We start from the raw sequence: 13,923 nt of genomic DNA on the forward strand, positions 1-13,923 counted from the left end.
CCATTCTCATGAGAAGCTCTAAGAACTTATACGAGCAAAGTCTTTGTTTTATAAACACAGTAAATAGCCCCCAGGAAATAGCAGACCTGAGACACACAGAAGTGAAATACTTCCACGATTCCTCCTAATATCTACTCTGAAATTTGTAACTTTTATGAAAAGGAAGAGACCAAAAGCTGTTTGAAGCAGGAAACTGAAGGCATATCCACAAGCATTAAACTGTTTTTATAGCCTCACCTATTTTAGCATATGTTCATTATGTGACCGTGAATCTGTTTTCAAGGTTAGCCCTAATGAGGCACAAATTTACTGAGTACAGGAATACCAACTTAATGTAGCACATCTACTTACTGACAGAAAGCAGCAAGTCAAGGGACCGTGTAGTCATCCCCCCACAATTGCAAATCACTGTGATCCTAAACATAAGGACTTACACTGGCAAAACTTCAGCTGATCATTTGCCAGCAATGAGTGTTGAACACAGTCCATAATAAATGGCAACTGTGATAGTGACAATCACTCATCTCTCATAGACTGCTCACCTCCTTTATCTTCACCAGTATTATAGGAAATGTCAAAAACAATATTCTTTACAGCTGTTACCCATTTTGCAGCCCGAAACACATACAGCAACACTTGGAGAGCTTTCAAGGAACTCAGTTCCCAACATTCAATTTTCTTTATCAGATTGTCCTAAATAAATCTCATTTCATGTCGCATCTCCTCACAGAAATATTTTGCTGTCATTTCGTCCTGCTCATGTACTTAACTGAGCAGCTGAAGACTTCATCTTCTTGTGACATACAGAAGCCCTTACTGCTGTATGTCCTTGCAATGTTTGAGTATTAGAGTAGTAAATCATAATAATACCCCATCAGCTGGCTTAATGAGGTAAGAAGTAGGTTATTAAAGATGAGAAGAGGTATTTTTAGATGATTGCTTACACCATTTTTTAATTCATCTATCACAGTGAATATTTTCCTCCAAAAATTACCAGCAGCGATTAACATCCTTGGAAAGAATTAACTATTGCTCGCGCCAGACTATGTCAGATCAAGTAATATTTGATTATATAAAATGCATACCTTATTCCAACAGTTTTATTGTTTAATCATTCCTCATAGGTTTTGATTTTCAAGAGCACAGTTTGTGATGATATTCTACTAGAAGTCAAACATTATTCTACCTCCCTCTAAGAGGTCTGGTAACCACTCCAGCCCTGCCCAACCACACACAGATAATAGTGTGGCTTACAGAAACTGAGGATCGCACAAGCTACCATCTCTAAACTCCAGAAGGGGATCATGTTATGAATCCTGTACATTTATGTTATAGAAAAGAGAAATATTTACTGCAAAGTGTGTGTGTGTGTGGGGGGGGGGGGGTCTAGAAGGTGTGTATTTTACCACACTATGACCATATTGGCTATGAAAATGCAAAAATGATGAACAACTATCCCGATTCAAAGCCATGTGATGCAGGTTGATACAGCTGTAGGGTGCTACAGCAGCCTGTTTTGAGATTCTTTTTTCCAGAACAGGAAAAAAAAAATCACATATATATTTTAAGTACACTTTTTTGGCTTTATCTTCACTTGCCTAAATCTTTTCTATAAGGTTATGTATTGTTTCTAAACTGAACATAAAGAATATACTGTATTCTGCACATTGCAGTGGTAGACTATCCCCAGCCTGCTGTGGACAAGCTCCCCTTTCTGCCTCTCTTTATCCAGTTTCTACATATCACGTTCTTGTTTCTTGACAAAAGAAACACACTCTCACTCTCCCCATCCAAATTCTTTTAACAGACACGAAACACATATACCATTGCTTGAGCAAGGTCTTTTTTTGTTGTTGTTAAGGGAACTAACCTTTGTCAAAAACATCAGTTCTGAAGAGCACCGAAAATTACACAGAAAATAATGAATAAAATTTAGGAATGCAGTACATTTGTCCATGTTTTATTTATTTATTTTTTAAGAAAGCTAGAGGCTAACTTTTCAGAGAGTGGAACTGGAGATTTCAGACTTAACTAAAACACTGAATATTCCAAGAAGATTCAAGCTGGTATTTCCCTCCTAATTTTCAAAGATTAGCTACTAAACCAGAGAAGATGCACAAGACCAAGCATTTATCGAAGACCCTGCTATTTTCCCAAAACCAGATAGCTGGCTTCTCCTCCCAGCTGAGTCTCTGCAGCAAGTGGTTCATTAGGTATGACTTTTTAAGCTGTACCTGCAGCTCCAGCCAATCTTAACTAGAATAGTCCATTGTTTTTATGTCTTTTCCTTCTTCTATATGGTTATTCCATTCATGTTTTTCTCTCTTCCTAGTAGACAAAAGGAAAAAAAAAATGCTTCTCTCTTTCCATCTTACAGGAAAGAGTCATCTTTATTGTCTCCAGCCATAGCCTTTTCCATAATATTGCCCACAGACTGAAGATTTTCAAGCAAAATTGCCTGAATCTGGACTTCAGTGACTATCATTGCATAACACCACACTGCATCATGCATTTCCACTCAGCTCATAATTATTTTAGGCAACCTATACAAGTGGGTAACATTTCTGCAGAGTGTGCAGTGTTTACATAGCAGAACTCATTTCTGTTTACTTCATGGAATCATTGTTGAATTTGAGGATGCCTTTCATAAACAATTATTCTGCTCTAATAGTAACAAGTAACACATTTGCTTTACAGACACCTCAGCGAAGCACTCCTGTCAACATGAGTTGTCTGTCATGTGCTTTAAAATGTTTTGAAAAAAATATGGTATGCCATCTGGCTCACAAATGCTCCTTAAATCCATTGGAATATAAGTGTTTAAGGAAGCTAACATCACATGATGCCCACCACCTAAAAAAAAAAAAAGAAAAGAAAGAATGAATGTATTTATAGAATGATACAAACAAGAAAAAAAGGAAGTGGTTAAATTTTGCTTATAATTTAATTTTCTACAACTAAGAACATGCCAGCCATTTTGGAGAATAAAGACAGATGACAGCTCCTATTCCCAGGAGTTTATGGTCCAAGTTTATTTTCCGAGCGGCAGGGGGAAGGGGAAAAAACCTAGTAAGGGGATGAGATGCTAAAGCAATAGGCTGTTTAGGTTTGTGAAAGGAAGGATGCCCTTATGAACTGAGATTCAGAGGGCATGCTCCAATTTTTTTTAAAGACTTGCCAAGTCAGTTTTTCCCCTCCGAATGTCAGTTCTCCCATCTTTAATTGAGGCTAATGGTTGTCAGCTTGATGTATTGACAGCCCTTGGAAAAGATCTCCTACCCTATAGTTACGGTCTTTTTCTGTGGAAGCACTTTTAGGCCTTACTGTAGAAAGAGGACTACACTTGAAAAAAAATGAATTACCAGATAAAGGCCTTAAATCCCATTTAGAAACGTAACATCTTTTCTTAGGAGAGCTGCTCAATTAACTTTTCATGGGAAATTTAAAAATAAATACATTAGGGAAGGTTGGGAGAGTTTAAAAAAAGAACAATGCTCGATTTAAAAAACCCCAACAAACGGGTTTGACAATAACTGTATTTCCTGTAATTTTTCAAGTAAGATTTATCCTCTTTACTAAAACCTGCTAGATTTCAATTTTCTGAAAGAAGCAAATTCTTAACAAAAACAGAGGGAGTATTTTTGTGGTAATGTATATTTAGATTCAAAAGCTGTTAAATATATGTAAATAAAAGATCTGATAAATATATGTTAAGCAATTCTACTTATGACACATTTGTCCATTGCCTGATGGCAATGACGCAAGAGAAAAGAACAAGCTGTAATCCTGCAGAAAATAGCCCAGAGAATAAAGAGGTGAACAACAGATAACTAAATGGGATAAGCAGTAGAAAACCAGTAAGGCCTCATCCAGCAGACAGCAGGACACCACCTACTGAATAACATGTGAGCTAACGGTGGGTAAATTTTCTCCATTGTAAGAACTGGGTAATGTCGTGCCGACTGACCTTATCCAGCCTCTCGGCATTTTCTCAACTCAATGCATAGCTATTTTTAGCAGCAGAACTCTGCAAAATGTTTTATAACCCAGTTTGGCTGTAATGCTGCATCCAGTTGCAACATCCTTCATAGCTTTAACTAAACTAGGCTTGCTATTTCGTTAAACATTTGAGGAAAAAAAAAATACACTGGAAAATAAATAAGGCACCGAACTCCACTGTTTGACTGTAAATGGAAGCTTTTTGCTCTAAGACTTCTGTAGCCGCAACTCTCGGAAATTACGATGGCAAAGACAAGTCCGTCAATGAAGGGGGGAGAGGGGAGGCTGTAAACAAACACACTTGCTGCCAGCTCTTGTGTTTTGCCATCTGGAACTTTACAACACAGCAGGAGGTTTCAAAACAAGATTCTTGTAAGTTAATAAATCTGTTATGCTGACAAGAGGGTCATTCTGGTTTTGATAAGACAGACTGCTCCCTGAGGGATGAGAAAACTCATGTATGTGGAATTAGTGCGCACTGTCTGTGCTGGCAAATTTATGCGAACACAAGACAAGCCATTGCTGGGCTGTAGTTCTTAATGAGCCTCCCTTGGCATGTGCAGGGCAGCCATGCAGAGATTCATTTGATGATAAAATGGATATGCTATAAAGGCCAGGATGCAGTAGGTATTCCACTCGTGGTAACTCAAAAGCAGCACACGTTTGAAGATTTTTGTACCAGCTGAGAAATCAGAGCTGTCACTAATATTAACCATTTCTGTGTATTTTATCAGCCTAGCAAGCAAATTAGTTGTTCATTTCTTCTGTCAAAAGTAAAAAACACAGGACAGTATGCTACCTAATGGTGTCAGCATTCCATGTATTTCCAAACTTGGGAGAATTACACTTTTGTGTAAATGAAAAATGCAAAGCAAAGCCCAGTTCTACTATCTGACTAAAGCTCTCTCACAGCAACATTGCTGTTTGCATCTCTCATGCCTCTGAATGTAATTGTTTCATAAGTAAGAATTTTCTGGGTTTATTTGAACATATATATGCATTATGCAAAGCACACACAAGTCGATAGAAGAATTTCTAGGTAAAACAGATATCATCAGCCTGGATGACAGCTCCATCTATAGCTCTGTTTCCTATAATAAAATCCATTTATTCTGGTACAGCATGTTTCAGTTCTTTCAGGACACCCACATTAACACATAAATGGCAACTACAGCCATACAAATACTAATGGCATAGTATTCATCCACATATCTTCCCTTGGAGGACAAAGCACTGTAATGCTACAGGTGCTAATTTCTTTTTACAGTATCATTTGAAAGGCACGTCTTTTTTGCAGACATTAACAAACACAGATTATACGTTTGCCATAATTTTCATACCTCTACCACATCCTGTGACCAGAAATCTTCTAGTTAATAGCATGCAGCCATTCAATTCCTAGGCACAGTAATTTTGTTAGATTATTGCAGCCCTTCCTGCAGCTGATATCTAGAATTGGTACCATTTTCAATCCCAGAATTAGTGCTCCCCCTCCCTCACTGATACACTTCCAGTTCTAGTTTGCCTGTAAGGCGAGGAATCAGAGTTATTTCCCTCTTTCCTTTCCCCAAAGCGAACGCTTTCCTTTTTAAAAAGAGCAAAGAAAGGAAGAAAGAAAAGCATATGCACTAGTGTCACACCCTCCAACCCTTTGGACATATTACCCTGAAGTAAAGAGCTTCCCACATCTGTTTCAGAAAAAGACCTCCCTCTCCCACATCCCACTTTTGAACATTCATTGTTCAAACTGTCAGCGCAGATAACATTCACCTTACTTTTTCTTCACAGCTTGGGGAAGTAGTTCTCCCAGGTACCACAAACGTTGCCTTCCTGCCACCAAAACCAAACCCATGCACCTATACTACAGGTGTCTGATCCAATGTCTAGCTTACACCTAGAATTTTATTTCCTTTCCTCAAAGAGAAAGCACATGCTCTCTTAATTTCTAACTCTGCATCTGTAAATTTCTCATCCTAGACTTCAGCAGTTTTCCAGCAATAGCGAGAGGAGACACCACACAACTAATGTTGGACATACACAAGCAGATCAAATTTTTTGTCAGCGTTGCCAGGATTTCTTGGAACAAGTCTCGCTCCGTGCACTGAGCCGCCCGATTACAACAAGTGAAGGCCTTTGCTCTGTACTTGCTTTCAGTGGAGACATGCACTGCTCCCTGTGTGTGTTTGTTTAAAATACCCAGTCGGTAAAGTCTCTGGGATTATTTGCTTAAGCATGGTCCAAGGCATAATTTAAGTCCCTGATTCAGCAAAACTCAGAAGCACCTGAAACTCCCACTGAGGTCAGTATAGCTGTAGTGCGCATACCAAAGGACTACACCAAATCACAGCCATGGTGACTAATGCACAATGTGGGAGGAAGGGAGAGAAAGTATTCTAGGCCAATTCAGTGAACCATGACTATTAAATCTCAAACTAGAAAATGGAAAATGTTACCCGAGCTCTCCAAAGTGCTGTACTTTCCCCTCGTATCTAAGTGTTACAGCACCCAAGAAATCAATTTCATATTTCAAATGTCAATTTAATTTATTTTTGCTGGATTAGAAAAGTATAAATAACTTCTACTTGTAAGTAACATTGCTTTTTTTCTTCCTAGAACCACACTATTTTATTTCCAGGATGGTCCAGAGGGAAAAAAACCCTATGATTCAGCAAAACAACTCATCACACGTTTAAGATCATGTTTAAATCCATTCCTGTTCTGTAAAGTGCTTAACAACATTTTTTGTTCAGAAAGAATCCGATGCACTTAATCCCTCATGAAATGAAGGCCTAGGAGGTTAAGTGGTGCTTGTGAGAAAGACAGAGAAGGAGGTGTTTGGGCATAACATCAGGCTACGTTATAATTAGCCACTAGACATGCTAGTTCTAGCTATAAAAAAGTAATTTAAAGTTATAAGCAAGACATTACATTCATGCCTTAGGGACCTCTTTTATATTTGGAATCACTATTTCAGCATCTAATACCTCTTCCAAAAGCATTTTATCACGTTACTAAATAAATCAGGAAGAGAGCATAAGCCAGTTAGAAGCTATTGTAGATTTGTCAATAGCGCTTTTAGTTATAAGAAGATGGGCTTTCCATTTGTGTTTTTTTTTTCCACTATCAGACACGCTGACAGCTTTAAGAAAAAAACAAAAGTTGATCAGAATATAGTATTTGTCCTTGAAAAAAAATACTATTTTGTTAAAAAATGTTGCTTTTGACAGGATTGTAAAAGCGAAATCATGCAGACAAATAGATGCAGACGGATCTTCAGACACACACAAACAACTAGAAAGAGTTCGAGCCTCTGATAGCATTACCTGATGATGAAGTCCAAAAAGCTGAAAAGTATAGGTTTGATAATTTTTCTCCAAACTAGCTCTTGTACTTGACAGAAAATACTTCTCGTACAGGTGGATTTAGTCATTACTCAACAAAAACAGGGCTTTAGGCTAATTAAATCACAGCTGTGCAAGTACATTCTATTACTGTCAGCTCTGAGAGTGTGATACTTCTCAGTCAAAACCAAACCTGTTAACACAGATTGGCAAAAGTACTAAGAGAGCAGATGGAAAGATTCACACATCATCTCGTTCATCAGTAACACGCTTACGCAGAGTCCACACAACAAAGGTTTGCCAACATAAATATATTACAGTGCACAGACAGACGCATCCTACTGATTGATCTTTTTCCACCAGCGTGACCTCTGAAGAAATGCAACTGCTCTGGGAGCAGACAGCTTTCACTGCTTAGTTTAGCTGTCTGAGGCTGTTGTGCTGCTCCGACAGCAGATCCTGCCATCAGCCCAGACTGCGCTTGCACTTACAGACACGTAACTAGTTAAGTTCTGTTGTGGTCCTCATCTGCCACACATCCAAACACTTGGTCACATCCTGTAACAAACCTCACCAACCTCCTGTGGGAGAGGAGCATTAGCATCATTTACCAAGGGATAGCTTAGTGTCAAAAAAAAGAAAAAGCTGTGGTTGGACCAGACAATGTTTCACTGATCTCTTTAATTACAGGGCTGTTTCTCCTCCCACCCATTCCCCACTGGCACGTTCACTGCTGACACGTCAATCTCTACTAAAAGAACTGCAGCAACTTTCCCAGACTCAGAAACTGGTGTTTAAGCCTGGTTGATCCCGTGGCTGTGGAGAATAGTTGAGAAATGTTACCCCACAGCATTTTATATTTACTATTTAATTTTTCTGGGATCACCTAAGTGTTCACTAACACTACCAAATCAGAGAAACCAAATTATGAGAGCACTGTTGTGTTTTGCAGTTATGGCCAAATTTTATCTGCATTTGACACCAGGTTAATGCAGATTTTCTCACCAAGGAGTATTCTACGTAAGAAAAGGAACAAACGAGAAATATTGTCTGCCATTTTCTTGAGTGCAGCTGTAGCAGACCTCCAAATGGCAATATGGTTGCCGCATGCATTACTGGACCACTAAAAGTTGGTCCTGAACCAATCTCTGGTTCTTCAGACAGAATTCAAAGATCATCTCATTCTTGCTCTCCTTCTCCTATTTACTGGAGACATTCTCAACAGAAACACTCCAGCTCTCTGAGAATTATGTCTAGCAGTCTGTGGCAGAAATCACCAATTCAGTATTAAGGAATATGCATTAGGTGCAAGTAATCAAGAATACTGAATGCCTAGGCAGGATGAGTACCCGTTTTGTTACGAGTTTTAAAACATTATCTCTTTACATGTGTTCTTATCCTCTGTGAATAGGATGATCTTTACAAAGCCCAGTATTATTTTATTTGAAAAAGCTATTGAATTTCATCCTTGTAAAAAAGCTATCAGAGCGTGTATATCAGAGATGTTAAATTACTGAATGCAAAGAATTTCAGTGATATGCAGGGGAAAATAGTTACTTGTGTACTATAAAATTAGAAGTTGGACAGAAGCGTACAGTAAACCTTTGATAAGGAGCAAAAAATAAGCAGATTTTCCTGATCTGCGTGTATTCAAAAGACACACTGAAATTGCCTACCAGAGGAGCGGAGAAAAAGTCTTTGAACTGTAAACGTTTTAGAGCCAGCATTCTTCAGCTTATTGAGAAGTTCAACCAGCTGAAATAAGAAATTTGACCTAGGGCACGTCCCTTGTTGTGGAGAACAAAGTCAATGACCACTTTAAAGTCATTCTGCTGCTGACTCATCTTCTCTCCCAAGCATCCACAGATATACTATGAGAAAATACGGCAGCAACTAACCACAAAAGATTTTGGGGCTAGCAGCTGTTAGCAAACCAAAGCCTACTCTGCAATTGTGGATCTGAAAATTTATAGGTTTGATTGAAAAGTGAACAAGTCTCCCATGCTTTACAGTGCTGCTAAACAGCATCATCTTTGATCTAGTGCCTCAGCTGTACCAGTGGGACAAAGATTTTTTTTTTGAGAAAAGGATAACAACACCCAAATAGCTCTGTATTTTCCAAGTATGAAAATCATCCAGCTCAGTTTATTTCTAACATATTCATTCCTCTAGGGCAGATGAGGTATTTTCTTTCACTATTTAACAGTAGGGGGCATATTCAGTGTATGCCAGCAAAGTTTAATGAAATCAATGAAGTAGCACTGATTTGCAGTAATTGAGAGTCCAACCATGTGTTCTAATGCCAAAGAATCTGGGTATTTTAAAGGCTTATATCGCCTTCCTTTCTGGGAAGGGGGATGCAGGGGGGGAATCAACGTCCATTTGCTTTGTGGAATGGAGTTCCGCCTAAGATAGCGGGGATAACAAAACGCCTGTACAGATATTTAAAAATCTTGAGATTTTTCTTTCTGCCTTTGTAATTAAAGTCGTTTGGTTTTTTTGTTTTTTTTTTGCTGTGCTAGCCAAATATCCCCTTTCTACACTCCTGTACAAGCTGTTCCTACCACTTCGAAGTAAGAATGTAGCTAGTGTTTGGACACATCTTGTGAATTGGTTTTAATCTAAATGACTACTAGAAGCAAACATCAGAAGGCCTTTGGTTTCTGCACGCCACGTAAACAGAACCATTAATATAGGCACTAGAGTTGGCTGCAGAGTGCAGGCAAGTGCTATTCATTTATATGTGCTAAGAGGAATTTTTACAAGCTAGTTATAATTGTGAATAATTGAAATCTGGGGCTAACGTTACTGCACTTAAATTGTATTTACTCCACTGGGTAGGAATGGCAGAGAAGTTAAGAACTGATTTTGCCACTTCTCTTTTCAGCAAAATAATACAGCTGACAGGAGAGAGTACAGTAGAAGGAATGGATACATAGTAATTTCTGACATCTACTAATATTATATTCAGTGCAACCAATATGATGTGATAGACATGCGTGAAATGCTCATTATGATACATTTTGAATGGCTTTTGCACATTGCAGGTTGGATATAGAGAATTCATTTTTGTTTTGTTCCTTGTATCAGGCCAACTCTGATCGAAGTGCTCTTCAGCTGTTCAAACGGATCAGCAAAGTCTCTCACCCACAGAAATCAGTCTCTTGGAGACTTCTCTAGGGGAAGCATTTAGATGTTCCAGCTGTTGATTGTGATCGGAGGCGGGTCTAATCCATCAGAATCTATTTGCAAATTCACAAAAACCAGTCAGCCTTTACTTTTAAAACAAGTTTTACATCACATACCTCGCAAGAACAGGAATCAACAGTTTGGCAAATGAGAAAACTGAGGCTCAAAAAGGTGAGACCTCAGGTTTTCAAGAGGAGCTTCTAACTTCAAGGGTCTCAAGAAGTTTGTCTCCTAGAAAGTAAGAGCAATTTGGATAACACGGTGGAAGAAGAATGCATTGCATCCATACCATTTCCCAAGACAGCCCCCTAATATTAGTATTACTGCATAGACTACGTAGAAAGTGGACACTACCCCATTTATTAATGCAAACCTTCAACTCCTCTTTTGTTTTGTTTTTTTATTTAACTCAGTGTGATATATATACATATATTTTCTCAAAGCACACCCACCATATCAAGCCTTTCAGGTAAATCAGGAATACAGACACATAGTTTTGGATTTCAGCTGTGTTTTGACGTGAGAACAACACTGCAGCTTGGGCCTACGGCAACAGCAGTTGTTCTAGATACAAGGAGCAAACAAATACAAGCTTACGAGACTAAGTAAAGACTGAGGGCTGCATTTTCAGCCTTAGACACCCAAGTTCCTCTTATGTCCTTTCACAGAGCTGGACTCTGGTAACTGAGGTAAGATCACAAGTTAGCCAAGATTCAGGTCCCATATACAGGTCTTCCAAATAATTTTCTCTTTCCCATTCTTTCCCCACATTTAACATCCCTGTCCTCACCATCCACCATCCCCATTCTCTGCTCTTTTGTTTCTATATACAAATGTTTCAAGTATACCAATTTATGAATGATTAAGGCATTCAAACGAATGCCCTGGTCTTGCTCACATCAAACTTCAGATCTGCTATAAGATTTACCATTAACCACTTAGAGTGCAGGGAAAGAGCACCTGAGAGTGATTTGAGAAGTATACATACTGCAGATTTGTGATAAGAATCCAAAGGCGATGGGTGCACTGACATGTCCTACAGAAACCAGTGGCATCGCTATTTATTATGCACACATATGAAAGAGTAGTTTTAGTAGAGGAGTTTTAGTAAGGCCGGACACAAATCTTTTTAACTAGACAAGTGGATTCTTGTGTTTCATTAAAGTCAATATACACCTTTAAACACATTTGCTTAAAGCCACTGGGAAGAACAAGCCAGTTAAAACATTTTGCCAACCCTGTGAAAAAAAGCCAGAATGCTCAGAAGCCATGTTTTTAAGCCTATGCAAAACTATCATAATTGTCGTTACGACTATAAGGCAGAGGTAACGAAGTGAGGTGAACAGGATTTCAGGCACCCTTGGCAAGCCAAATGTTAAAACACACATTAGAATTACTCAATAATTACAATACCAAAAAAACCCCAACACAAAGAAATAGTCTTACTTCTACCGCACAGCCATGATGTTTGTGTGTATTTTTCTCCTACAGACGTACTCATGTCAGATCGCAGTTCTGAAAAACAAATAAGGCTGATTTTCTAGATTCTCTAGTCTACATTTCTACAAATCATGTTGCCTCCCCCCCCTTAATTAAGGAAAGTTAGACTAGATGCTCCTTCTTTACAGAGAGAACTTAATGCTGCATCACTCACTGCTGGCAGAATCTAGGTCCTGGTCAGTCTTAACTGACAAGGTGACTATCGCAGGAGCTGGAACATTTACAGAGTCTAAACATTTTTGCAAACACTTACTTTTAGGATTAACTTTCTACCATTTTCCCAGCAGCCACATGCATACAGTAGACACATAACCGCATTCAAATCAAGAAGATCTCCTAGTTAGGCCGTTACTGTCTGACTGCTGTGCACAGCAAACTTCTTCAGGGCAAATGAGTCTTTTGCCACCAAACACTTTTTCCCCCTCAGTGATAGTTCAGGTAGACACTTCACCCTCAGGGCTGCGGACAATCTCTCAATATACACACAGCAGATCAACGACACTCGACACTTCTTCCTCTAGGGAAAGCACTTTATAGCTATTACATCCCTGATACGCTGTTGACGAGACCAAACCAGTCAGTCATGATCAGACTGAGATGAAAGTTACCTACCTCTTCTGAAGTTACTTGCAGAAATAAGGAGATGGAAAAGATCAGCCACATCCTCAGTTCTCACTACAAATTATATTCATCATCCCAAACTTCTAAAATTACGGAATCTGAAGACTTTCTCTATGAGCAGAAATATGCTCCTATGAATTCTGAAATTAAGTCCTGGTAATTTTATTGTCAAATTCTTTACAAGTCATTTATGTTTTATGTTTCCATACACGTTTTGATTTAGCTGTTTGCTAAGAAAATATTTATTAGGATTGAAAGTTTAACATAGTAAATCAAACACTTAACATTCACTGGACTTCAAACATAGATATAAAATACCTTACAAAATTTTTTATGGATTTACACAATGCAAATGCACAGGGTTTTTCTGTTTCTACACTGAATTAATCCCAAGCCAAAACCAAAAAATAACCCCTAAAAGATCACAAAAAAAGCATGATAAAACTGTGTTTTTGTCATTGTTGCACTGCTATGTAATAAGCCCTTTTTACAAACATTTAGTTAATGTTAAAAAAAAAAATCAATTAAAAATGTATTCCATCTAACAGAACTATTGGATTAACAGCTGATTTTTAACTGACTTTACACCATGAAATTCTATTAATAGAGATACCTTAGTCACTTAGTTTAAAATATGGAGAGTAGAGATAGAAAAAAATTAACCTTTAGTAGTCTTCAATATAAAATGCACTAAGTTTTCCAAAATAAGAATATTATGACACACTAGTGCCAATTTATGCTGACAAAAGCTGATATCAGCTTCTTTCTAACTAAAATTCATTTCACAAAACCTTTATATATTACATGAATATTCAAGTAAACTATTTAAAAATCTTTAAAAACACAAAAACTGAATTATACAGTGTTTCAGAGAGATGGTTAATTTGGGAATGCTGTCATGTCCAACTATATATATTTATAGATATATTTTTTCTTATTTTTAAGACCATCATGATACTACCTGATATTGCAAGAAATCCTTGTCATTAACATTTGATATTTCTCAATGTCTACCTCAAAAAAATTTAAAGTTATAAGGAGTTAACACATCACTGTGTATTTTTTCATCACTCTTTCTGTGTACTGTGTGACACTGAATCACACTACTGGCTTCCCTTTTTAAAGTGCTGAGTACCAGCCAAATTACATCAGATTAAAGTGGAGGTGACTCTGCTCAGTGTCTTGCAAAAAATCACCATTCAACTGCTATAATCAAACAATAAAATAATAATAAAAAAACAAGTTCAGCTGAGTAGCGTGTATGTTCACCAGT

This window comes from Vanellus vanellus (genome assembly GCF_965231255.1).
Source record: "Vanellus vanellus genome assembly, chromosome: 4".
Lineage (NCBI taxonomy): Eukaryota > Metazoa > Chordata > Aves > Charadriiformes > Charadriidae > Vanellus > Vanellus vanellus.